Source organism: Gymnogyps californianus, chromosome 5 (genome assembly GCF_018139145.2).
Source record: "Gymnogyps californianus isolate 813 chromosome 5, ASM1813914v2, whole genome shotgun sequence".
In the NCBI taxonomy this organism is placed as follows: domain Eukaryota; kingdom Metazoa; phylum Chordata; class Aves; order Accipitriformes; family Cathartidae; genus Gymnogyps; species Gymnogyps californianus.
Window position 1 is genome coordinate 6,644,453 of NC_059475.1, and position 27,785 is coordinate 6,672,237.

General features: G+C 42.1%; 1 long non-coding RNA gene across 1 annotated transcript; it reads left to right on the plus strand.

Moving 5' to 3' along the window:
- The first annotated feature begins 371 nt into the window (after positions 1-371).
- On the plus strand, positions 372-27,534 carry LOC127016654 (uncharacterized). The gene is made up of 7 exons (XR_007766506.1): positions 372-433; positions 1,732-1,857; positions 7,222-7,303; positions 18,408-18,587; positions 20,321-20,404; positions 26,485-26,562; positions 26,875-27,534. It is a non-coding gene; the product is annotated as an uncharacterized LOC127016654 (long non-coding RNA).
- Positions 27,535-27,785: the final 251 nt, after the last annotated feature.

The window sequence follows — 27,785 nt, forward strand, 5'->3', positions numbered from 1 at the left end:
ATAGAGAGTCTGCAAGGTTATGCAATGTCCGTGCCCATTGCAGACAGTCAGGTCATGATTGCCCTTTTGGACCTACATGCTCAGTCCCAAGTGAAGATTTCAAGGGGTCTAAAGACATTGCTAAGGAAAAAAGCTGTTCAAGCAACACACAGAGTACATGGAGAACAGAGTGAGAACTCCCAAATCTGCCCAAAACTCCCACAGGTCTGTCTGTGCTCTGTGTCTGCCCAGGAGAAGACTTACCTGGACAGCCAGAAACTGGCTTGCATTTGGACATTGTCAAAGAATCACTTACGGTCAAAGAATCACTTACGGACAACAAGGCTGAAATGGCTCGGTCAGCTGCCAGCATGAAGTCCTGTACATGGGAGCTGTGCCAGCATTAGCTGTATTACAAGGCAGCTATTTAGGAAGATTACAACAACTTTTCCAGGTACCATCTGTCTTCTTCCTTCTGGGTCAAGCCATCTCCCCCTGCCCTCAGCACACAAGCTCACGCTCCAGCATGCTCAGCGCAGCGGGCACAGTGAAGAATTCATGTGTTACCCTCAGACCTTCCTTCATGGTCTCAGCTCTGCCACCAATGGTGATGTTAGCCGCTGTCGTATCCCCTCTTCTCGAAGCTTCCCTGGTCACTACCTTCCTTTCCAGGCAGCACGTATGGGCCGTGCCTCGCATGCCCTCCCCAGCTGAGCCCCCGCGAGCTGCCCCTGCCAGCCCCTCCTGCTCGGGGACCGGCATCCGGCAAGGGACACACGGTCACCTGCTCAGCTGCAATGTCTTCTAAACCTGGGCTCTGAGATTAGTAATGATAGTAATAAGTAGTTACCTTAGTAGTATACTAATAAGTAGTTACCTTCTGCTTGCCGGGCTAACATCGTCTTTATCTGTATTACCCGATGCCCAACTGCTCTGGATGCAGTGTGCAACTCCTGTTGAGGGGGGCCGGGGGGCGGGGGGGGGGGTGTCTGTATTTACCCACTGTCGTGGTTTAACCCCAGCCGGCAGCTAAGCACCACGCAGCCGCTCGCTCACTGCCCCCCCCACCCCTGGGATGGGGGAGAGAATCAGGAAAAACACCTCATGAGTTGAGATAAAGACAGTTTAATAGGACAGAAAGGAATGAAAAACAATGATAATGATAATAATAATATGAAATAGTAATACTAAAAGAATTAAACTATACAAAGCAAGTGGTGCACAATGCAATTGCTCACCACTCGTTGACCGATGCCCAGTTAGTTCCCGAGCCGCGATCCCCCCTCCCAGCCAGCTCCCCCAGTTTATATACTGGTCATGATGTCATATGGTATGGAATAGCTCTTTGGCCAGTTTGGGTCAGCTGTCCTGGCTGTGTCCCCTCCCAGCTTCTTGTGCCCCTCCAGCCTTCCTGCTGGCTGGGCACGAGAAGCTGAAAAATCCTTGACTTAGTATAAACACTACTTAGCAACAACTAAAAACATCAGTGTGTTATCAACATTATTTTCCTACTAAATCCAAACCACAGCACTATCCCAGCTACTAGGAAGAAAATTAACTCTGTCCTAGCCGAAACCAGGACACCCACTTCAGCAGCTTTCTCAAGATTGCTGTTCAGTTCAGACCAGAAGAGAGTATTGATCCTAATTCTTCCAAATGTTTTAGTCGCTAAAGGATTTTGTGCTTTAGGTATCCTATGCTATAATACATTTGTAATCACGCTCCTTATGCCTTTCAACAATGTTCCCCCAGCCCTGGCAGCTGTCACAGCGCACACCGAATCTGAGGCACTGGACGTGGCTTGGATCAAGTTGATGCAGTCTATGCCCAGCCCTGGACTCCGCTCCTGTTGCACCGCAAACACAAAATCTGTCTCAGGTACGCATTCAACTTTCAAAAACAACATGCTACCTGAAAAAGAATGTCTTTCACCTTAAACTATGGTGGGGAAGGTGTTTGCCAGGCTCTTTTTGACCAGTTTCCAGCTAATCTGGCCTCCACGAATACAAATATGAAACTGTTTACATGTCTAGACTAAAGCTACATTTTTAATTGAGAGGTTTTACTAACAGTCATAACAGATGTACCAAATTTTGACCAAATGTCTGGAAGAGAACTACACTAATGCCTGTCTTGGATGGCAAATGAATATAGGAGGGAAAAAAGTAGAAGAGGGAAGGAGGTATGTATATACAAGGGATGGCATGGGTCTTTCAGAAGCTAGCAGAGAAGCAGATTCCTCCAGTATTTTTCTGTATTTAAAAACAAAACAAAACTGGATTTTCCTGAAAAGAAGTGACTTATCTCACTATACTGACCATGCAAGTAAGAACAGGCCATTACTGCTATCAGTTAAATTAGACATTGTATGTTTGTGGTATAGATACTTCAGCTGTGATAACGTACGCTGAGGCTTAGTATGGTTTCCTGCAAAGTCAGCCCAGGAAAAAATACACTTAAGAATACAGGGACTGTTTTACTGGGAAAATACTTCAAATGTTGTAAAGCTTTAGTGTTCGCCTTGTTAATGCATCCTTAAATGAAATGTTTGTTCAACTGGAAATGAAACATTGGTGAGAGGGTTTTTCACAGAAGATGCTGAGCGTTTACAGTTTGATTTTAATTCGATTGAAATATGAGAACCCACCTTACAGAATATCTTGAACTGTACAGTGTGAGAAAACTTAGATCTGATCTTTCAAGTGTATGTATTTTCAAGATGAAGCCCAGGTTTACAAGTCAAGCAGTTGGAAAATAAGAACCGCACAAGTGACAGACATCATTTTCCAGTTGGTTTTCTGGCTAGCTGTAACTCGCCTACCCTTCCAGGCTCCTCCTGTCCCCCCTGCAGGTGCCAGTCAGTGTGACACTATTGTCCCCCAGCAGTATTAGGGTATTCAGCAGTATTAACTGTTGCCGTTCATCCCTTGTGCCGTGCTGGTTTCTCCGTGTGCCCTGGTGGCAACTGCTCCTTTGATGAGCGTCCACCATGAGCCATCCAGAGTCATTGCATTGTGCTGGGCGGTTCCTGGGCTTTTCCTCCACTCATCAAATTGAGCTGGATGAGCTCAGCAAGAACCTGGGCCATGCTCTCCGTCACCCCTCTGGCTCGCGCAAACCAGCTCCATATTACAAGGGATAACCATGGCATATAATTCATTTCATGAGTTGTTCAACCTTTGTTTCTGAATTGTTTCAGTCCTTGGCCCATGGTGTTTTACTGGGAGAGTGTTCAAGAACTTTTCTTCTTTGATGGCTCATTTCCATCCAGTTTATGTCTATTTGCTATATGTATGTGTGTATATATAGTCGTTTAGCTTAAATGGTTCTCATATGTTCCTAAAGTTTAGCTCATAGTGTATTTATGGAAAGCAGCTATATTGCTTCTCAGGCTTTATTTTAGTAGGCTTAATGCAGCTAGTGTCTTCCAGTCTCTGCCATAAGACAGGTTTTTCTGTTCTTTTGCTTTTTTTCTTGAATTTGAAATAATCTTGCTTTAACAGGAAATTTCTGTTAACACACTTCAAGATACAATCTAACTAATACTTTAACAATCACACTAATACTTATTTGTTTCTGGCCAAAATATCTTGGTTGAAATACACTAGGCTCCACTCGGATTCTTCCACAGCTGCATTAGAGTGGTTTAGTTATCCTGTGATCAACTAATATCCAAAGCTTTTTCTCCTCTTCTGCCATTTAATTTGCTGAGTTCCAAGCTCAAGGCAGAAATTCTTGCTTTCAGTTCCAGAGTACATGTTTTTGCCAAATTTCATCCTGTTTCTATTTCAATGTGCAAGTTATAAATTCTTCTTTATCCTCCCTGTATTGATTATGCCTCCCAGTTTTAGGACTCCATCATATTTTGTTAATATCCTCTAGGTCTTTGTGCCAAAATCACTAATGAAAATATTAAATGATGTTAGTTCCAAGAACAGTTCTTGAAGAACTCAATAAGTTGTCTTGCTCAAGTTGGATATTCTTATTTTATTACAATACAAGCACTTGTGGACCTGCTACTGCCCCTTAGCAACACTTAAGTGTTTCTGGAAAAGAGAAACTTATCTTGAGTTATATAAGGTTTCCTGATGACTTCAGGGGTAAGATTTTACCCCTAAAATCATAAATAAGCATTTCCTTAAAATAACAAATGATAAAATCCTAACAATACAATGTGGCTTTTTTTGAGATAGTTGAGACAGAGTGACTGTGCTGGAGGTATAAACTAGCCAAGAAGAACATCAGTCATCAACAAAAATGTTATTTGTAGTTGAAATCTGCCATCCTTGTAAGTTTGTTTAGATCCTGCAAAACTTAATGTTTTCATCATGAATCTCAAAACTCTTCCAGTTTTCCAGCTCTGCTTAGCGCACGCAAGAGGTTTGTCAGGGATCATGAAAAATTACAATAATTTAATAATTTCATTTGGGTTTGAATTTCAGTTTTCAGGTCAATCGAAACTTCTAACTTAGCTTAAAATTTAAGGAGAATGAATTAATGAGAATTTTAACTGCTTGCCTGACAATGAAATTGTGTTCTTTCTTCTTCCCCTTTTTATTGTGAACCGAAATGCACAGTAAAAGGTGTCGTGGTTTAACCCCAGCCGGCAACTAAGCACCGCAGAGCCGCTCGCTCACTCCCCCACAGTGGGATGGGGGAGAGAATCAGAAGGGTAAAAGTGAGAGAACTCATGGTTTGAGATAAAGACAGTTTAATAAGTAAAGCAAAAGCCTCACGTTGCAAGCAAAGCAAAACAAGGAATTCATTCACCACTTCCCATCGGCAGGCAGGTGTTCAGCCATCTCCAGGAAAGCAGGGCTCCATCACACGTAACGGTTACTTGGGAAGACAAACGCCATCACTCCGAACGTCCCCCCCTTCCTTCTTCTTCCCCCAGCTTTATATGCTGAGCGTGACGTCCTATGGTCTGGAATATCCCTTTGGGCAGTTGGGGTCAGCTGTCCCGGCTGTGTCCCCTCCCAACTTCTTGTGCACCCCCAGCCTCCTCGCTGGTGGGGTGGGGTGAGAAGCAGAAAAGGCCTTGACTCCGTGTAAGCCCTGCTCAGCAGTAACGGAAACATCCCTGTGTTATCAACACTGTTTCCAGCACAAATCGAAAACATAGCCCATACTAGCTACTATGAAGAAAATTAACTCTATCCCAGCCAAAACCAACCCAAAGGAAAGAGTTTTGACATAAGTCTTTCTTCGTACATTTAATAAGTTAGTGGTCATGCTACCTCCTGCTGAAATGAAGAAGTCACAGCAATGAACCTTGCAAAAACTGATCTGCATTGTCTTAGGAAAGAGAGGGAGGGGGCTGCCTTTTTAGCAGATGAAGCACATCAGTGATATATCTTTTATCTGTATAAACAATGAATAAATCATGAAAAAATAAGAGGTGTTTTACTTTTTATCAGAAAATCATTAATGTATGTTAGAGTATTAAAGACATATGTCAGTCTAGCTAAATGGGTCAATACTACATAAAGACCTAGGTCAAATCTGAAATGTTATGTCTACCTTTAAAGAATGCGGTAATATGTGAGCTACATATTCTATCTGTTTCTAAAGGATGAGCTGTCCCTAGCAATCCTTTTTGTTCCAATTCACTATTTAAATCTTGGTTATTATTTTGTTTTCTGGTAAGTTAGTATTAGATAAAAATTTGCATGAACTGTGTCATGTAAGTTCAAAGGTGTATATACAAGCTAGTGTTTTCTGATTTCTGTACGTTGCTTTGATGGCAACTGGCAACCATTACTGTAACACATTTGGGATTGTGGAATAGTCATTACTGGCACCAAAAGATGCATTTGTAAACCACAAGACCTTCGTATTATAGTTTCTCTAACTCATTTTTTAATGTTCTAGATGGCTATTGGAACAGATGTAGTCAAAGAATGAAATATAGTGTAGCAGTCTTATTGTAGAGATGTAAACATACTTAAAATACTCGATAGTTGAGTAAATTGATCTGGCTGCTCTATTCATCAGTTTAAGGTGACACTCTGAGTCTAATTTTCACTCGTTTGTAAGATAATGGGTTTTTTCTAAACAATTTTTTTTTTTTACCTGCAATGTATGAAGAAAACTAACAAACAAAATGGCCCAATCAGAAATTGGAACCATCACAATTTCATTAGCAGAATTTTCCAGATATTTTATCACAAAAGCCCTCAACAAGGCCTAGTGCTCCTCAGGGTAGAAATATTGGAAATGGAAAACCGATGCAACTGAGACGCACATGGGTTTAGTTCAGCTCTAATCCTAACACTGTGTTAACTAATGATATCATTGTCTCTAGTCCAAAGGCTTTTACCATTATGTATGGATATAATCTGATATTAAAGAAACAATTTTTTTGTATGAGTATTGGATTCTTAGGATGAAATTTGCCCTACGAAGAAGACCAGCATAAGCGTTAGGCAAGACTTAAGTGCCATTTTGGCCTTTGAAATGGAAATTTAATTGGTGCCCAGTCCTCCGGTAACCAGGGAGAGGTCTGGGCAGTGGGAGCAGAGCCCGCATGTGGATGTTCCTTTAATTCTGGGAACTGACCAAAAAGCAGGTTAGCTTTGAAGGGTGGTCTTTTAGTAGACCTAGATGGTTTCTTACTATGAGTGATGATTTAATAAAATCTGATCTCTTGTAAAATTGTTCATAAGACATTTTGAAGTGTCTGTCTTTGGTAGCTGTATCCTGCAAAAGAAGGTGTGCAGTCAGGTTATTGAAAGGATTACCTGCCTCGCCCCCTCCAGCAGCCAAGGGCCAGCCTCAGGGATCTGAAATTCCCTTCTGGAGCTCCCAGGAGAAGCCAGGTTTCAAGCCTGCAGGAAATTATGTTTTCCTCAAAGTTTAGCTTGAGTTAAATCAAAACAAATTCAATTCTTTTTTTAGCAGAGCAGCTCTTCCAGCTGCTCACTGGAGTAGTCACTCTTATACAATTTTGTGGCTAATGAGTAATGTTTGTTTGTAACGTCTGCATCTCAACTGGGAAGTAATTGCCATAGCACTGGGGAACCGCTCTTCTGGGGAGCCACGAACCCCTGTCTTGGTTTCAGTGAAAAACTGCTGAAACTGAGACACTCCAATGAAGCATTTCAGGCCCAGTCTTTTATTAGATATTTTTGTCTGATTCTGTTCCTGTGTTCACACTTGTGTTTGAATTCCCATCTGAATTACCCTATGGCTAGTATAGCACAATGTTGTTTTAACTATTATTCTTTATTTGAATTCCAGTTACATCCAGAAGAATCATCTATATCCATGGGCTAAGACAGCACTAGAGATGGTCTCTGTCCCAGAAACTGGACTCCATAAGGTGAGACCCCTCATACCTTGATACTTATAATCTAAATTTTTACATTAGGGTGTGAGTTCCAAGAGCATGAGATAAGCTGTGTTGCTACAAAGACTTGTCCTATAAGGTGCTAAGAAGCACCCATGAGCTCTCAAAATATAAATAGTACACAAAATTAAGTGGCTTGTACACAGGTAGAGAGCAAATCAATAGCAGAGCCAGGAAAATGTCAAGTTAGGGAAAAGTGAGGGATTCCTAACTCATGCTGTCTCAATCACTTGCCCTGAGCAGGCAGAACAGGCTCTCAAACTTTTCCACCTGTAAACCCCTGCGAGGTCGAGTGAGAGAGACAGACACTCCGTAAATCATGAGTTAATATAAGTATCAAGGAACCTAAACAACTGATTGTCCTACACAGTACATTTTGGTAGTCTAGGAAAAAGAATAGTCTTTCAGCACCAAAACTGGTATGTATTGGTGACAGCACCCACACACACAGCTATGGGAATGCAAGATTTTCATCCTTGAAATAAGGAAGACAGCCATGTCTCTGCAAGTAGGGGGAAAAACTGATGCGCATGGCTGTAATCTGGGGAAATATTTCACTGTAATCTAATCTAGGACTAATTTTAAAACAACAACAAAAACAAAAAAAAAACAAGAAAAACTGCATCTATTACATTAGCACCTTTTTTCTCTTTTTTTTTCTTTTTCTTCCTTTTTTTTTTTTTTAATGCAGTCTGGCAGCTGTGTACAAGTCTGTTGCTGTGGCACATGACACAGTGATACCTGTCTGTGACTGCTCAGGGTCATAACAGAGATGCTGACCCCCAGGCCATCTTTGCCCCCCAGGCATTGCAGAGCTGCTGCCCCCTCGTCCCAGCACTGCTGACGTGGGCTCCCAGCAGCAGCAGCACCAGGCACAGCCTCATGCCACACCGCAGAGGAGCGCAGCAGCCAGCGTCCCCTCTCCCCTGGGCTCTCGGCCAAGGCAGTCAGTCTAAAGTCACTGGAGGTGATTAATCACATTCTTTTTTTCAGAGGAGGAGGAGGCTCAGCAGCGCAGCCTTTATGCACGTGATGTTTAGTGAACCCAGCAGGGAAGGTGGTATGGGTAGAAGAGATAATGCCATGATTTTCCAATTCTTTTTAACTTGCAGGATCGTAAGTGTCTTCCTGAGCAATAGGTATTTAGGCAGACCTACACTCAAGCTAAGTACACACATAAAGGTCAGGAACTAGGCTGCATACTTCACTCAGCATTGAGGTATCTTGACTTCATCACACCACCTCTGCTTTATTTCTCCTCCACTATTAGTTCACTGCAGCAGTGAATGCAAAGATGAAAATGCCACTGCAACTTCAGTTATTAGCAGTATATAGAGATTAGTATAATAATTTGATAAAACCCCGTCAGCTGCTATTGGGCCTTTTGGTGATGTGGAAACTGTGCTGGATCAGATCTGCCTAAGGCTAGTGTGACACCGGCAATGCTTTCACAACCTGAAGGGCTGCCACAAAATCACTCATCTACATTAAAAGCCGTTGCCGTCTTCGAGATAATGTTTCCTGTCTGATTTTTCATCAGGCAAAAACCTTAGCCATGGCATGTTAGACATACAATGAATGCAATTTAGTTTAGACCCTGTCATTAAACTTAATTCACTTCAGAAGAAGCTGCTTACGCTGGTTAATTGCTCCAATCTGAAAAGGGAATCAATACCTTCTGGCTGAGGCAAACAAGAGCAAATCTCATGCTCTGTCTGAGGAAGAACAGAAAAAAGGTTACGAACTTCATCACACCTCAGATGTGATTGCACAAGCATGTGTTACTCTCATATGGTAATTTTTAATATACTTTTGCAGAAAATTCAGAAATTAAAATGGATTTTCCTATTTTGCAGAAGAAATAGATACGTTTGTGCAGTACACAAAAAAAAACCACCAAGAAAAAATAATAGCAACACAGTTGCTCTTCATTTCATAATATAAAGAAGTTTGTGCTTAACTTAGAGCCCTTTCTTGGAGTTAAACCCTCAGGTAACCAACTTCCTGAAGGATGGGCCAGATCCATAAAGAAAGAGATCATTTACAGGCTCCTGAAACTCTATTCCATTAGCAACAGATGGTAAACACAAATATAAAAAAAAAATATTTTTGCAAGTACATTCGATACTGCCTTTTTAACTTTTTACAGAGCTGCTTCACATGTCAGACTTTCCAAAGGAAAGAGCTAGGCTAGATCAGCAAGTTTGCTAGACAGGCGTTCTGTAACTATATATGGATTTAAAAAGAACCTTAAGCCACGGGAGGCTTGAATAGTAATATTTCTCAGCTATGAATTAGCAAGAACTAATTGAGCTTCTTTCTATGAATTAGTGTGACCCAAGATTCGAGACAGAATAGTTTTATTCGAGAGGAAACTGCACTTGAGCCGGGTGCCTTGGTTGCCCCATAGCCGGGTGCGTGGGACCTGCCCCTTCCCTGCTCTCCCATTTCAGCATTCCCAGCTGCAACGAAAAGAGTTCTGCTTAGGAACAGTGGTTGTTTTGCTGATCAACTCTGCCGAGCACTGAAAATACTTTTTAAAAGTAACAGCTCTGAAAGAGATCAGTTGCTTTCTGCAAATGCTGTGGACTGTTTAGACATATAATTAATGTAGCCTTGCACTTATGGAAACTTGGCCTTTCTGCTTGGGATGGTTTTGGCTAAGGGTGTGTTCTTGCTGCTTTTTTTTAAGGAAGGAATGGCTTGTTATTTATTGCTGAGTGAAACGGCAAGCGCTATTAATATTGTAGTGCTGACAGAGAAAGCATTTTCCCAGTTTGCTGTTCTTTTTTCTCTTTCCCTTGAAATGCTTGTTCTCTTTCCATAAACAGATGCAAACAGACCAAACGTTTCCTGCAAAACAAGGCAGTGAGTACAAAGTAGCAATAGCAGGGTTATCTTCTCGATGAAAAGATATATTTTATTGTATGTCTGCACACGTCAAAACATAAAAATTTCGCCGAGATGAGAAGTTTCTGTGTAAAGGTGTGTGCCTGCAGCCAATTTTATGCTGTGCTGTATAAAGATGACAGGTATTCAGGCGTGAACTGATGAAGTAGAAAGTTTTTTGACTCCCGTCTCCCCAGCTATACCATATAATGCTAGTTTTTTGCTCTGAGGCTCGCAGCTACAAAACCCTTTTGTGAGTATCAGTTGCAGTGGTGCTGCCCTGCCCTACCAAGAGAGCGAGAGCTCTGCAGGAGATGGGGATGCTGTTTGGGGGTCTGAACAAGATCACTGAGTCTGCACACACCAAAATTGCTATAATTTGTCAAGCTTAAGAACAAAATAATAGTTTGGGGATATATGTCTTTGAAGGCTTTTTTAGCCAAACGTCTGATATTGGGCAGACTCGCCCTACCCCCAGCACACCGAACAATGCATACCAAATTTCAGGGCAAACTGAGTTCAAGCCCCTGAAACAGCTGACCTTTAAAGCAAAAATGCTTTGCAATCCCTGACTAGTCAAAACTGCCACAACTGAGTTAGAGACATGCTGGGAAAACTGAACATGAGCGTTTCTCATCACTATGAGAAGAATGATATGATCTCAACCTGATATTTTTCGTTCTTTTTTTTGTGTGCTGGATGTTTACTGAAGCTCTGTCCTTCCTAGCTGATGCTTTAGCACAGGATTATGTTGCCTAGAGCTTTTTTCCCCTGATATGAAGAATATGGCAAATAGTCTAGTCTTTATTCCTTCAGTTTATCCCTGCTTCCTATCCCAGGAGCACTGGAACTGTGAAACTGCTAGCAGCTACCTAGAATTGGACAAATATAGGTATGACAGTAACTGCAAGAAAGAAAGGAGACTAGGCTGTTACAGGAGAATGCTACTGTTACAGTAAGCTTGTGAGCCTATAGTGAATTATATTATGCAACCAGAGCTCTGCAGCTTTATTTCCTGGTCACATGAGCTTGAAGCCACAGTACGGTAATTCAAAACATTGGTCAGAGGCAAGAAATGGAAGAAAGAATTGGTTTAGGAAATATAATATTTTAGACTAAACTGTTAAGCAAGATAAAGAAAGTAGCAGTTTCCTAAAAAAAAAGAAAACTGGAAAAAAAAAAACCAAACAAACCAAAAAGCCCTAAACGCACTAGAAAAAACCAAGAAGCAGAAAGTTTCTTATTCACTGGAGAAATAAACAAAAGTAGTCTTCATTTTTAAGGCTTGAGAAAAAGAAGTAAAGATGTCTGAAGTCTATGTAAAAAAAGAGCTCTTTCAGAGTTTATCAATTAGTGTATATGTTCTTCTGGTTAGAGATTGTAATTTTTTGTTGTCTGTCCAGAACTTATTGCTTCAGGGTATTATTTATAAGCAGAGCTCGTTGGTGAAAAGTAAATAAGAAATGGCATCAGGAGATAGTAGGAATTGTAATCAACAGCCCAACGGTACATCAGTCTGTTTTCTCACATTTCACATTCCCAGCACTTCAGTGTACACAGGGCTTAAACTGGTTTGGACTTCATGCTCTCTTTTGGGTTGGGTAATGGTAAGGCTGTGGTTATGCCAACACAAAATTCATGATGAGAGGGGACTGCACACCCAGTTAGTAGATGGCTGCAATATCAGAAGTTGGGTGGAAAAGACAAGCAGCATAGGTAAAGCAGAAGTGGCTAGCTCCTAATAGAAATAAATCCTAGTGAGTTATATTTACGGCTTTCCCAGACACCATTCTTTCCGAATCCAGCAAATCTACTGTGAATGAGTCACGTTATTGCAATGCTCGGGATTATGCTAAACCGAAGACCTCTTAAAGTATTGTATTCGTAATGCTTAATGATTCTCTTCTCATTTTCCCTACCTACATACAAGTGGAAAGTAGCAGAGAAATAATCCTGTTCAGCCTCCTCTGCGGTGTATTGGGAAAAGCACACGTCTGTTTTTAGAAGTGGTCTCAGCCAGTTTGAAGCAGAGAGGTGTTTTTTCAGTTGTTACCTGCTAGAGCTGCTGTTAACAATTGCCTTGTTCCTCTCATGTATTTTGTTTTAAAGAGCTTAAAAGCCAAAAGCGCTGGGGTTTTGACTGAAAAGGGTTTTGAGGGGGGGTTCAGGTTTTCAGTAGCGTGATTCCGGCTCAGTGAGTTATGTGGGGATTTAATTTTCCTCTGGGTTCCTTGGAAACCTTCTATAAATGGTTTAAATTTACCAGGCTGGTTTCTTTAGTTTGCCTGGTTCCTCGGTGTGTGCTCTCCATAAAGGCTGCCTTGGGTTTTTATCACCTCATCATGGTTCCTGGTTCACTGATAACAGCTGGCGATAAAGGAAATCTCCACGTAGGCTAAAGTTCCCCTGCTCCACCAGTGCCGCTGTGATACGAACTGTTCAGATTTTTTTCTTCCATAGTGGCTGTCGTTAAAAAAAATGAACAGATGGAAGACAAAATGCTTAACCTTGCCTGTGTTATCATCCACACAGGGTATTTCCAGGGAGGATGCTTTCACTGGTTCCAGGCTAGGTTTATACTTTTTTGCCCCATATTGGGACAGAACTTTGCTTTAAGTTTGAAAAGGCGTTTCTAGTTGTATTAATATAAACATCGCTGTGGTAGCTGGTGCAGCTGCAGGAGCTAGCTGTGAACCAGCCAGTTTGGTAGCTGGCTAGCAGTGTAGCCTTTGCAGTCCAGAACTCACTGCAATCTGCAGCGTCATGAGTCAAGTTGGGTAAATACCTGGACATTTCTCTTGAGCTGAGGTCTGGCCACAAATAGCTGCTATCAGTACTCAAGATAACGCAAGTCTAGAAGCTGTGCCTGTATGTGGCAACCCAATACATGATGACTGCTGGAAAAGATGGTGGTAATCCCACGGATTTCCCCAGCAAGGAGCTTGAATCTCTGATTTATCAGCTAATGGCTTTCAGTCTCCAAGGATATCATTCTGATAACTCTCCTGCGGACTAGGATTTATACCTGCAGCAAGCAATTAGGTAGAAGGGCATGTCTAGCTGAACTCTTGATGGCAGTATTTTTTTTTTTAAAACCGATGTGTTTCTTCCCTGACGCCTTTCCAGTTCTCAGAAATCACTGGATTCATGCCACTACGTCCATCATTTCAAAATTCAATTATATGTTTCATTTCAGGCAGCACTCAGGATCACAGAGAAATTTGCCATATTTACAGAACATATAAGCGATTTCAAGACAGCTTCCCACTGCTATCTAGGAAGAGCAAGTGTCCAAGAAAAATACAGTAAGAATAGTACAGCTTGATCTTTGTTAGCTCGTATCTTAGAAGAGTCATATGGTTGATGTGCAGCATGCAGCTGCACCTAAATAATGATGAGATCCAACGAACTGAGGTCCTTTCTTCTTCTAGAGGCATATGCTAACTGTCCTGGAACAGATATTGTTATTAAGGAGAATCACAAAATAATAATTTAGGGAAGATAAGCAAGTGGATTTTCACTCTGAGGCAACATCTGTGCCTCACGTGCTAAATGTAGTGCAGGGAAAAAAGGACCTAGCAATTCAGAGGAGAAAATATAAGATGGTAAAAATAGTGAATCTCATCCCACTCTTGATTGGAAGCCACTGTGTTTTTTTCTTGGATAAATGCAAAGGGGAAAGGGAAAAGAAGAGCTGTTCAGCTTATTTCTCCATGGCCTGTAGCAGTAAACCTTATCTTCATGAGTGCTGACGCAGTGCTGAGAAGGATTGGAGACCTGAACCCTACCTGCTGCGGAACAGACATGAAGGAATGGGCTTTCTGGGCTGCATTTTGATGTCTAATGCTCAGTTCTGAAACTGCAAACTTTCAGCATCCCTATTTTCTGCCCATTGCACAGACACTTGTGGAAAGAGCGTTTGTTGGGAACAAAAAAACCCCTAACTCATTGGGATCTCTTGCACAGGTGACACTGGCGCGGGGATGGCCATGGACACTGGCCACTCTCAAACAGGATGGCCAGTCGCTGTCTGGATGGTGGTGGGAGTCTCCACTGCAAGGGTCCTTGCAACAGCATCTTCAGCTGGATCGGGTGAGACTCTCCAGGCTGCTGTTCTGCAGCACGCTTATATCCAGTTGGGCTGCGGTCCCACGGGACTGCTCTGGCAAACGCATGAGCTGTTTCTGTTGATGATCTTAAACTGCAAACTGAGCATCTCCTGACTATATTAGCTATGTACAAAAGATTGTCCTATGCGAGCATCTGTCGGAGCAGTTTCTACCAAGTATTTGTAATTCTCTGTGCGTGGTTTGGTCAGTTCTGCAGGAAGAAAAGGGCTCAGGGCAGCTGCTGGGACTGCCAGCTTCTCTACCTAGGCTGTTACTGAACATGCAACTAGTGCCTACCAGCTGGGCTTTGCACAGCAGGCGCTGCGCAGGGGGATTTCATGGCCTTCCTAGACTTCCCCCTGGCGAGGTCCCACAGCAATGAGTGGAGTGCTGTGCTCTGGGGTGACTCCCTGCCCCAGGTCAGCCCAATGGCTCCTCTATGCAGACGGATGGAGATCTGGGGAGATCCTGGACCACCCCAGGAGCTGATGCCTGAAGTGTGCTGTGCATACACGCTGGCACTGCCCTGACACCCAGCTACACCTCGGTTGTAGCTATGGGACAAACCTGAATTTCATCCTTATAGTATAAGGATGAATATTATGATTTCAATTTCACAGACCTTGCCACAAGCCTTTCACAGAGTGTTGTTGTGACAATATTCATACTACTGCTGAGGTTTTAGTTTTGTTGGCATTTTTTCTAAAATGGACTCTTCTCTGAGTAGCTCTGGAACTGACTGGCTAAGATTATTCATACAGGCCTCAATTTCTTCAGCAAAGCAATGAACTAAGTGTTAGAATTTGCATCAATAGGAACAAAACTGCTCCTCTCTGTGCTGTGTACCTTTAAAGGCCCTCTGAGCTCCCACCCTGCTGAAACACGTCTCCCGCAGAGTAACTCAGAATGGTTTGCAACCATTCTCCACGTTCCTTGTCCTGTTTGAGAGCAGGATGTGGCCGCTAAGGATTTGGCTGGTCTATGAAGGCATTTGAGGTTTAGGTCAGCATGGTCCAACCAGCTGCCTCGACCACAGGCAGATCTGGCCCCCTGCCCTTCTCCTGGAGGAGACAAGGAACAGCTGCTTGAGCTGCAAATGCCAACGGGGCTGCCGAAGGCTTCCTCCTGCACCGGCCCGGCCGTCGCACAGCGGGAGCGATGGCTTCGGACTGGTGCGGGAGTACCCGGGCAGCACTGCCAGCCCCGTGGCACGTAGGTAGCAGCAGCCGGGCTGCCAGGCTGGCGCAGAGGCACGACAGTCTGCTGGTGGGGAAAAAAGGCTGTGGTTAAAATATGAAACTTTGGTGAAACGGAGGCCTGGGGCAGCTACCTACTGAGCTACAAGGCACTCAAGTTGTCAGCCTCTGAACTGGCACTATAAGCCTGGAACTATATATATATTTATATATACAGAAGAGATCTGCTATAGAGTGTTTCTAGCTGTGAGCATGGCCAAGAATTAGTGCAAGGAACGGATTAGTAGCAAGCACTGTCTGAACATCTGCTTGTCCTCAGATATTTTAGCAAAATAAAAGGGATTGCATTCAAACAGCAGGGGAAAGTTGACTTTAAAATGAGGAGATGTGTATGGTTTAAATATTCCATAATGATGTCATGGCAGGAAGTTAAGTCCTATTTTTTTTTCTGGTTTAGACTTAATGGAAAGGGTAAGAAAATATTTCAGCTGTACAGCTACTGCTACGCCTCTAAGTGGTGTGCTGCACGGAGCAGCTGGGTCTCTGCATGTGCTGTAATACACAGCATACATCCCCACGCACCCTTCGTGCAGAAGTCACAGTTCCCCTGCGGTTGCGAGGAATTACACTGCCATGATCCCATTGCTAAATACAGTCCACAAAAGTCAAAATGTACACATGAAAAACCCCACTAACTAATCCTTGCAAAATCCAGTAAGGTAAAACATATGTACTGTTATCTGTGTTCTACAAGGGGATGAGCCAAAAGAGAGAGAATGTGTCAGTGACTACTTATAAGATAGTCTTAAAGCCCCCAAATCTACGAATTGCTACTTCCAGTGCTTCCCTGGATGTCATGATATTTCCTCAAGGAGGTAACCAGCCTCATACATACTAAGGGCAAACCAATTTTCTGTGCTAAATATCCCAAACTGCAAACTGGATCAGGTTAGGTACTGATGGCAAAATGAAAGACGATTCCAGAGTATAATATATTGCAGGAATCGCACTTGGTCTGGTCATAGAAACTGTTTTAAAACTGGATTTAAACCCAGAGCAAGTGCTCGAATGCCCTGCAGCGAGACAGGCTGCCAAGGCTGCCCCTCTCCCCCAGCTCTCTGTGTGCCGACCAGAGGCTGCGTGCGTTACTTAGCTGAGGGCAAGCACTGCCTGGGATCTGACAGAGCAGCGACGATGACAAGTGAGGAGGGAGAGAAAAGAGGTATTACTATTCCTACTTACACCTGCTTTTGACTCTGCATGTTTGTACAGGCCTTTAAGCTTTTTATAGTTGGCCCAAGTACAGCGAGAACAAATCAAGCAAGCAGCTGGACAAAGCCTTGGTATTTCTGACCTATGCCAGCATGGGAGCATCCAAGCTTGCATCCAAGTGGGCCTTGGGATCCAGCAAAGCTTTCAGGAAAGATTTGAGACTTTGTTTTTCATGTCTGAGTGCTGTAAGTAGCAGCAACCCTGGATATTGGCTTGTTAGTAGATTACATTACTGAAATGTTTTGACTATATTAAATAGCTGTCAGCCTCAGAAGTTGTTCAACAATTTGAACTGTTGATCTTGTACATGGATTTTTTCCTGAAAGAAAATATTTAGTTAACACTCATCATTAAATAAAAGATACACTTTCCTGACTTATATTTTCTTTGATCTTTGCTAATTTGCAAGCATCTCTGTCCGTACTTGTCTTTATCATCTTTATAGTCATTGTGAGAAAATGCTATTTTCACATTTTTTCTGGCTCATACTTGTTTATAATTTTTTCTGATATGGTCAGCTTCTAGTATTAAATGTGGTTTAAATAGAAAAGACATGGTGGTAAAACAAAATTTCTATGATTATTTTGTGGGTTACCCTTAAATTGACTGGTACAGCTTCAGAAGTATAAAGCAATTAGTGGGAAAGGGAGAAAAGGCTGAGATGCCTGGAAGGGACATATCGTCAACTCATCTTCCAGACCTCCTCTCAGGAGATCACCCATGGTGTTTGAAACTTGCTGGCTCACCTGGGTGACCCATTGGTGGGGATGGCTGTACAGAAAACATCTGCTTCCTCAGACCCTTGTCTTGTGAGGACTCAGCATATGCTTCTCTTTCTGAATATAACTAGCCCTGCCGAGTTTGGTAGGACTGTGTACGTGAACACAGGTAAGTACAGACAGGAATGTGGCCTTCAGCCTTAATTTATCCAAAAGCACAGATGGAAAAGCAGGTCCATTTTTTTCCTCTTATGAATCTATAGGAATTATCACGTCACAGCGTGCTCCGTCACCTCATGGTATGTGAGGATCAACGCAGTTTTAACCAGGCACATAAAATACATGACCACCAAATGGAAGGTAGTGAGGACAGCTTTAGAAAAGCCCCTTGGGGCTGGGAATGTGTCCTGAGTCCTGACCATGTAAGTTCGGGAGCTGCCGAGAGGTAACTGAAAGGGTTTTCTCACATGTCAATCTGCACAGATGCAATACCAGCCTTTCCAAAGTCAGTTCAAGTTTTCTCTTCAGTGTCAACATGACCAAGATTTAACCTTAAATATTTCTAGTATTTTGGATAGACACTCCTCATTCTTTTGCAAAAAAAAAAAAATCAGAATTCCCATAGATTCCTTCAGAAAGACTATTACCATGGTTCTCACCATGCCCTACATGTTCCTCTCAAAATGGCATGCTGCCTAAAATGTTGCTTCCTAAGCAGGGAGACACATTTGCCCGGCTGGGCAAAGCACAGCTCCACCCTCGTGTTGCCTGTCGGGCTTTTCTCTGCCACCCTCTTTTTTTAGAGACCCAGCCGTCTTTTGCTGTTTTTCACTGCAGTGGCTGATTTACAGGTGATGAATACTGAGGAACTCTTGTTTTGGGTTTGTTACAGCGTCACAGAAATGCGTGCTGGCTGCTCTCGAAAGACCTGGTGGCTAAGGCTGCCTGCTTTCAAATCCTCCAAGAACCCTGGCATGGACCAGCTCTCTCCAAAGAGTCACCTTCAAGATCCAGAGTCTTGGATTTGGCAGTGGAGCCTCCTGTCAACAGCTGGTCCAAGAGAGGAGGGGAGGTAGGACTGGAAGGGTACGCCTGTGCTGTCTCTCACAGATCCCACAGCTGCTGATGCTGATAGTGGTGCCCAGAAGTGCGAATTTGGGGAAACCACTGAGGACTGCTAAAATTTTGATGCTTCTAGAGGCATTATTTTAAGGTCTTAAAGTACTGTCTGCTTACATCAGAACTGGTATCCACATTCAACATATTAGTATATTCTGTTTATTAACTGTTATGTATTAGCTTCAACAAGTGGGATATGGTTTCCTTCATACAGTCTTACTTCACCTACAAACCCTTCTGCTTCTAATAGACATGGGGAATATGATGAAAGAGGATATTCTGTGCCATTCCAGAGAAGATTAGACACGTTTTTATTTGCTAATGCATTCCACTTCCAACATATTTACTGCTGTAACATCTGGACAAAAAAAGATGTTTGGTAACCAATGAAGTAACTTGGTAAAGTTACGATGTCTGGAGGGGATTGCTCTTGCGTTACTATGTGTTAGTCACACACGGTGTGGCTACATATGCAGTTAGTTAGAGTTCCAGGTTTATATATTTGATGAAGAGATGAAAATGGAATTTTTAATAGGAAAGCAACGAATAAAAGGGCCTTAGTGCAGATAGTTTAGTCTCCAAATTAGATTTGATTTACTTTTTTATCATTAAGGTTGCACATGGGAGGCAATGAAGTGTTTTATTTGCATTAGTTAAGAAAATGTTTTAATCACTCAGCTATTCCTAATCAAATCATACAGCTAATTGTTTGAAAATGTTTGATAACCAAAACCACTTGTAAACGCCAACACTTTTGTACACCTCAGCAGAAAGGAACCTCTGCTGAAAATTGGGGCCAGAAGTATTCTTTGTCGTGATGATTTTTCTCATGCAACAACTTTGTCCCAAGGCTAGTCATCATGTATCAATAATTAGTACCAAATAGCTGGCGGTCAAAGAGAACTGTTAGAAAGCATTATGTTGGCCGTAATTTGATTAACAATAGCAAATTCTTTTTTTGTAAATCATCTGGAATTAACACAATGAACAATCTAGGAATTACTACTCATATCTGGAAATGCCTAACATTTCTGGAAACTTGTGTTTCCAGAAACAACTAATGGTTCCTGTATTATTCATTGTGCTGATTCCCAGATGACTCGCAGCCCAAAAAAAAGAAAAGAGAAAAGGCTACTGTCTGCAAGTAATTTGCAAGTAAGCCAAGTGCAAACAAGCCAGTTACAATATAGAGCAAAATATTTCCGAGATTTGTCTTTGACTCTGCCTCACCTGAAGGCACCGGTAAAGTCCCCATCACTTTCAGCAAGAGTTAGAGAAAACTTGTTTAGAAAATGCAGTCCTCAATGTCTCTTTCTAAGTATCCTAGTTACTACGGTAGTTCTTTTCTCCATTTATGCCGAAGCAGCTTTGGACTCCCTTTTTGTCACTGCAGCAGAAGCAACACGAGCAAATGTCCAGAAACCCTTCTCAGAGGTGTGCTCACATTCTTGACAGTGAATTAGGACTAAACCGATCCCTTTCAGAAAAAAGGAGGGGAAATAATACTGATAAATGGAATAAGACAAACAAAATATTTTATAATGTGCAAATAATACGATTTAAATTATTGCCACAGAATTAGTGGTCCTAGCTATGATTTATAACTTGCAAGTCTTCCCAAAAGCTGTAGTATAATGCTCATTGCTCACTTTAACACTTTTGAAAATCCTGTGTATACATTTTCAGGAATGCGAGAAACCACCACGAAACAAGCTTGAGTTTGCAGCCCATTGTTATATATGATCCCAGCTGGACTACTTCAAAAGAAAGGTACGTTAGTTTTAATAGATGTCTGAGTATGTTTCGGTTAGTGCATCCATCTCAGCAACTCCTTGTTAGTCCAAATTATTCAGTTTTACAAGTAATCAAAAGATTAACAAACTACCATCCGTGATTATTCAGAGAGCAATGTTAGAGAGCTCGGCCTGAATCTTTTGGATGGGTTGGATTGGTTCAAATGTATAATGTTTTATTAAAAATCAGCAATAGAAGAAAATGAGCAAATTGTAGTTCTTTGAAGATAAATACATAAAAACATACAAGTATGTTTAATGGCAGTGCTTCTTAATTGCAGCATGAGTAGCAAACCCTCGGAACTGTGCCTGGACAGCAGCCTGACCCAGCAGCCTGTCCTGGTTTTGGCTGGGACAGAGTTAACTCTCTTCTTAGTAGCTGGTCCAGTGCTGTGTTTTGGATTTAGTGTGAGAATGATGTTGATAACAGTCTGATGTTTTAGTTGTTGCTAAGTAGCGCTTATCTTAAGCCAAGGACTTTTCAGTCTCCCATGCTCTGCCAGCAAGCAGGTGTGCAAGGAGCTGGGAGGGAGCAGAGCCGGGGCAGCTGACCCGAACTAGCCAAAGGGATATTCCATACCATGGAACGTCATGCCCAGTATATAAACAGGGGGGAGTTGGCCGGGAGGCGCGGATCGCAGCTCGGGAACTAACTGGGCATCAGTCAGCGGGTGGCGAGCAATTGCATTGTGCATCACTGGTTTTTTTCTCCGCCCCCCCCCTTCCTTTTTTTGTTATATTCCTTTTCATTGCTATTATTATTATTGTTTTTCATTATTACTATTGTTAGTATTATATTTTGCTTTGGTTATTAGACTGTTCTTATCTCAACCCACGAGTTTTACTTTTTTTTCCCCTTTCCTCCTCCTCACCCCACTGGGAGGGGGGAGGGGGCAGCGGCTGCGTGGGGCTTGGTTGCGGACTGGGGTTAAACCACAACACAGCCCCTCTGAAAGCACAGTTTCCTGCGGCAGCAAAGGTCAAGCACATCACAAAATTGTACTCTGCACAAGGTGCTTTGGGAGGTAAGGGTGAAGATAAGTAGAAAATGGGAGAACCTGTATGGTTTCATTAGCCAAAGAAATCTTTGCTGCTATTCCCAGCATTTTTATTTGTGGTAAACAACTCCTTCATCAAATTTACACACAAGTGACTCCAGTGCAACAAGAGGTTAAGAAAACACGGGATATGTCACCCCTTGCCATCATCCTATGTGCAGACTTTCTACAAAAAGGGAGTGATTTTGAAGTCCAATGCCATACCACTCCAGGAGCATAACCTGCAAAATATGTTGTAAGATGACAGAGTAAGTAGTGATTTAGCAGGTTTGAAACCAAGGGTGAAATCCCACCTCCCGCCAAAGGTATGGCAGAGTGCCAGGGGCCAGGTTTTACCCGGAGGTTATTGCCAGTATATCCCAATGTACAACAGGGGAGCCAGAAAGAGGAATATTCATTGCCTTTTTTTTCAAAGCAGTATTTGTGCCTCTGAATGTGCCTGCCCTAAGCTATTTGGAAAATGGGGTGAAAGAGGCCACATGCTCCCGCTATTCCTTTCTGGTCGGCCACTGTTGCTGCTACCTGCAGATTGAATGCTGGAAACTTAATTACACAGGGTCTTCCTTGGGAGAAGAGCGGGAGGGGAAGGAGAAGCAACCCTGTAGTTGTAGACAGGCTCCCTCTGCTCTGAAGGCTGCTGGCACCGGATAAACAGCACACCTTGCAGCCGATTAACCCACAGAGGTGTTCTTCCCTGTGGGTTACTCTTGTAGAGAGGATGGGCTGTCCAGCCCTGCCTTCCAGACACTTCTCAGTTTTGAATGTACCCTCTTAATTTTAATTTCAAACAGTCGTCACAGCATTGCTTTGGTTTGGTTGAACCTTCTTAGGGCTCCGAATAGGAAAGTGTTTTAAACGCCTCCAAAGCTGCCTACTGTGAAACAGAAGCATTTATTCTGTTACCAGAGGGAAGTCGCTCTTCTTTGTGCTTCTGTGAGTTTGGGCACTGAGGTCCTTCAGCAAATTTATGCTCGGACATCACCTGTCTAAGCCTGGAGGAAACCCCCCCAAGTCTGCCGCGGCACTACAGCGCTGCTGTCTCAGGCTTTCCAGCACCTCGGCAAGACGGTCCCTAGGGAAAAGCAGGTTTATCAGGCGGCACAGGCTCTGGGAGCATAAACCCCAGTGGGATTAAAGCATCAGAACGGCCCAATTTGTGAGACCAAATGTGGTGTTCAGAGGCTCTGAATGCCAGCAGCAGGGCTGGGGCTTTCTCATCCAAGGCAACCAAGCTGGAAGAGCCATAATATTTCCTAAGCCTAAATTAGCCCGCAGACTTTATTCAATCCAGCTTCTTTAAAGCCATTAAAGCCAATCGTATGTCTTTGCTTCTTGACCGTAAACGTGGAAACAGGCGGGTAGCATTCCTGCAGCTCTGCAGAGCACCCCGTGCAGTCTGGTTCAAAGTCAGTCGTAGCAAACGACCGTGCTGGGGCTCCAGGTCGAGCTGCGGAGGCAAGTCTTACCAGTGCCCGTCGCATCCTCTGCAGAAGGGCCCGCAGAGCCACAAGCAAGTCATCTCCAATGCCGGTTCCTAAGCCACGCCATTCTGAATAGAAGTCATAAATTGTAGTAGGAGGTATAAATTCCCTATCGCTATTCTGCACCAACCTCAGGCATGGGAGAATAACGCAGTGTTAGGGCTGCTGAATGAGTGCTCTGTGTGCACCGAGTCATTAAAAACCTGTGGAACAGTCAACCATGACTGCACAGAAATAAATATAGAGCTGACTGTAAATAGTACCCCTTCACCTGCTTCTTCAAGTAGATTTTATAAGAATGTTTGTTAAAGGGAATGATTTTATTTTTTTTTAACAGGGAGATTTTGGTATATTTCAATTGAAACCATATGCTTGGTCTTACGCTGCTCCAATACAAAGTCAGTCTAGTTTTAAATTAAATACACTGTTAAAAACACCTAAATAAAAATCTGAGTGAATGTATTAGGATACAAAAAGGACATTTTCCAACTCCTAAAAAACAGATCTGGGAATACAGGTGAATTTTACTATAGAAGCATGTTTTGTTTTATTCTTTATTTGCTACATTGGGAAAGGTATGGGTGAGAGGAGATTAAACCAGTTAAATCCTAGGAATACTTTTTGTCATTTTCCGTCTTCTCTCACTTCTATCTGCACAAAGGATACTATTATAAATATTTCAGTTTTATCCGAGGCAGAGAATAGAAAGGCTAAACCATTGTGGAGACATGTTTAATAAAACTACGTGCAGTTGGTTAGCCTGAACATGTAGGCTCCCACTCTAAATTCACGAGCAGGGACTTTAAAGGATTGGTGAGAAGAGAAAATTTGATGACTAGTCAGTATAAAATGTGTCAGGAACTAGCTTTTATTCAGGAATTCATCCCTGATCTTAATACATAAGATTATGTGTGTAAATCAGAAAATGCCATCCTTATAAAGGTGGCAAAACTGGAAATTATATAGTGTAATATCTGCTTAAATTGTTGGGGAACTGACCTAGAGAATAGGCCTGGTGAAATTCAGCTTTCAGAAAATTTAGATATTTTCAAGACCCTGCTTCAAATGAATACATTAAATCAAAGGACTGTAAATCCTGAGCAACTGTATCAATGGATTAATCCCGTTGGAAATGACATCAGCATTTCCCCACCAGACTCTCTTAGATTTCTTCCAAGGCTTTTATTCAAATTCTTTTTTAATCTTGCCTGAGCACAACATGTCAGGTTTTAAGGTTTTTCTATTTTGTGAAGGCGGGAGAGAAGGAAAGAGAAGAAACCTGTTTGGGTTTTTTTAAGACATAAAATAAACCTTATTTTTCTCCTAACAGGTTACAGGCAAGGAGAATGCATTATCATGAATAATTAGTGAACTCTTTCTGTAACATCTGCAAAGTATATATTTTCACATACAGCCTTTTCACGTTCACGTGGAGCATTAAAAATAACACAGAAGGGACTGAAAATCAAATCAGCATTTTAATAGCACAATATGCTGTCTCTGTAACAAACCACATTTACAGTAATGGGAAAACTTCTCCATGTGCTGGCCAATGATAATGCTTTTTTAAGCGTTTTCATTTCCACCAAGGAAGTGTTATTATTTCCACTTCAGGAACTTTGCTGAAGAAATACTAGCGATATCCCTTTGGGGGTTTGAGGTTTTTCATCAATAGACAGAAACTGCACTAGTATAATACCAGTAAATATTCATCCCTCTTCATCTCTCTTTTAATCTCTTCCCTTCTTAGGAAGCATCCAGACGCATCACTTCTCTTTTCAAAAATACCTGAGCATATCCTCAGTTTTCTGCTTTACGTAAATTATATTTACATAAAGTAAACCAGCACCCACTACGGAGAGGGGCTGTGGTAAAGTCTCTCTGTATTTTTCTGCCAAGGTTGAGCTCATTTTGGTGTTGGCTAAAGTTGAAGTAGATTCAATACTAATTGCATATTCTTCTGAGACAACCAGCCTGACAGACCCTTTCTATTAGTTGTATTCACGATCAGCCTCATACCCAATACTTCCTATAACTACTCGTGTTTTTTGAGTTCGGTTTTCTGTATTGCTTATCCAAGAGGAGCCAGTGCTAAAGGGCTCAGAGGACTCTATGCCCAGACACAGCTGTGGTTTCAGCCTGAAATCTGTGAAGAAGAAAAGGGTTATCAGAATCTGTCAGCCTTAAACATAAGCTAACAACAAAGTTGTTTTCTCTACAAAGTTGTCTTTGAGAAATCTCTTGTTCCAGCTCTGAGTTAAACGCGTCTTTCTGAGAAATTCAAAATTTCAGTCTAACCACAGATAAGCACGCTGGTCCTGGAACTTTCAGTACGGTTCGTGTTTCGGCATATTCATTCCTAATTTCTGTTGTATTCCAAAGTTATACTGAACGAATATTAAGTGCGTTATAAAAGTTTCACTCTACAAATCTTTTTTTATTCTGCAGAATTTCTGGTGTGTTCTTACGGCAATTTTCCTACAAAAAACTGGCATTATTCTTTCATGGGCTATTTCATGCCCACCTCACTTGATGCCACTTGAGCATTTAGTGCTACACCCTACAATTAGAAATTATACACACATACTTGTTAGTCTCATGTTTAAACAAGGTATCTTTATGTAAAGCTATAGAACAGTTCACAGCAGGAAAACAGAAGCCAGTAGTCAGAAAACAACATTTATACCCTAAAGCCTGTGGGGCCTTTAGGACCATATAACATATATCTGTTCTCCAAATTAATGGCCATTTACATCTGAAACATTCTGATGCTGCAAAGTTTACCGTGATCTGCGACAGAAATAGCAAGCACGTGTGAGCCAAGAACCAAAGATGAAGCACTGCTTGCAGAGGAAGATTATGCATGCGTCACCTGAAATCCAGTGCAGAGCTGCGTATGTGCCATCAGTTTATAGGCAATTTCTAGACTGGAGGCTGATTTTGGTGCTGTTGCATAAGAGGTTATGTGGAGTAAATTCTGCAGTTCTTTATAGTACTATAAACCTAATGCTGTTCAGTGGAAAAACAATGGCTTCACCACAGCAGAGTGTATCATGCCAAGTATTTGTAAAAAGACAGTATCAGTATGCTGCTTTATTTTTGTTTCCAGTACTTTTTCCTCGTTTTATGCAAAAGGAATTTGTAAATGCTTGAGCAGGCACAGAGGGTAAAATACTGTCATGCTGAAATCAATGGGCCTTTTGACAATGCCAGGATTTCAATGAGGGCCTTCATGGGAGCATGCCACAAGGAGCAGCTGTTTCTTGGATGCATCCCAAAAGCTCCCCAGATATCTGATCTCATACAACTACCCCTATGGGTTCCCAGCAAAAAATGCAACATTCAGCAGAAAATGGCTTGCTCTCCTCCCTGGTTCTCTCCACCCTGCGTTTCTGGTATTCCTGAGAAATTCCCTTCTGTCCTCCTTCGGTTTTATTGCCCTCTGTGCCTTCCAGATAATGCCAGAAATTACTTTTGAAAACTCTACGTTGACACTGATTTTTATGTTGTTATTTCAGCCATTGCTGTGGTGTTCCTGCTGGCGTTAGCTGTGATGAAAATGTCTGACCCTTCAACCCAGGTCTTGATGGATAAAGGTAATTGTTACTTTCAGTGTGTGTCTTTCAAAAAAAAAAAAAAAATCTGATTTTCATTTGTATGCACATGGTTTTATGGACAGTTTAAGGGTATTCATATTAGATTATCTCACTGCAGCCTTAAGACTTTTGTCTTTTAGATGTGATTTTGGAATGAATAATGGCTACTCATGCACAGTATTGTTCTGTCAGTGTGAGCCTAAATCTTTTCCATTGTTTGATGCTTTTCAGTTAAAACTTAGGATTCTGTTGTGTTGTAATCCTGAACCATAATAGGTATTGCCTTGGATCAGGCTGTTGTTTGTCTTTCAGCAAGTTCCAGCTTTTACCAAAGCTTTGCCCACTGAGTCACCAAGGCTGCAGATCCCGTATCGCAGACTTCCTTCAGAAGCAGACATTCCAAGTGGGTTACTTGGGGAGAGACTATTTTGATCTAAAATCTAAATAAAACTTGGATAATACATGTTGGATTGAAAACAGCAGTGGCCAAGAGTCAGCAGCTGCAGCAGGGAGCAACAGACACCTTAGTCTCTTAATGTATGAAGAGATGGAGAAAAAGTATTTACTAAGGCTGAATTTTTTACCCACTGTGGCACTGGTGAAAGCATAACCATGCTGACAAAGCTATAGCTGAGTGATTTACAGTGCGGTACTTCCATGAAGAGACCTCAAAAGTGGAGTCCACCACAACCCAAGTATCAGCCAAACCAGTCAACTGGCAGTAACACCAGCCGGGGTGGAAACTTATGTCGATAAAGTACTATGGCTGGCAAAGAATTGGGAACCAAATAAAATATTAGGTGAAAGAAGAGCGTCCTGGGAATAAAATTGTTTGAAAGAGCCCCTGTTGGCAAACACAGACCAAGGACAAATGCCAAGCAGGCTCAGTTGAATAAGCTTTAAACCTTTTATAGAAAGCTGAAGCACAAAAGCTTATCCTAATCCAACCTATTTATATGAGTGTTTTCTGAACTTAATTACAAATTTAAAATGGTTCCAAATGTGTGGAGTGTTTCTGTTTGGATAGCTTGTCTGGCCTGGGTTTTCAGCAGTGCAAAAGAAGTTGCCTGGACTCTGCAAACATTGCTCACCTTCAGGTGTATGTGTGCATGGTCTTAACTGACTCCGAGGCTTGGAAAGTCTGCTTAAAGCAATTCAATAAGTGAAGGGTTCAGCTATTACCCTTGCTGTCTCTGGATTAGGTTTGTGTTGGTTGGCTGACT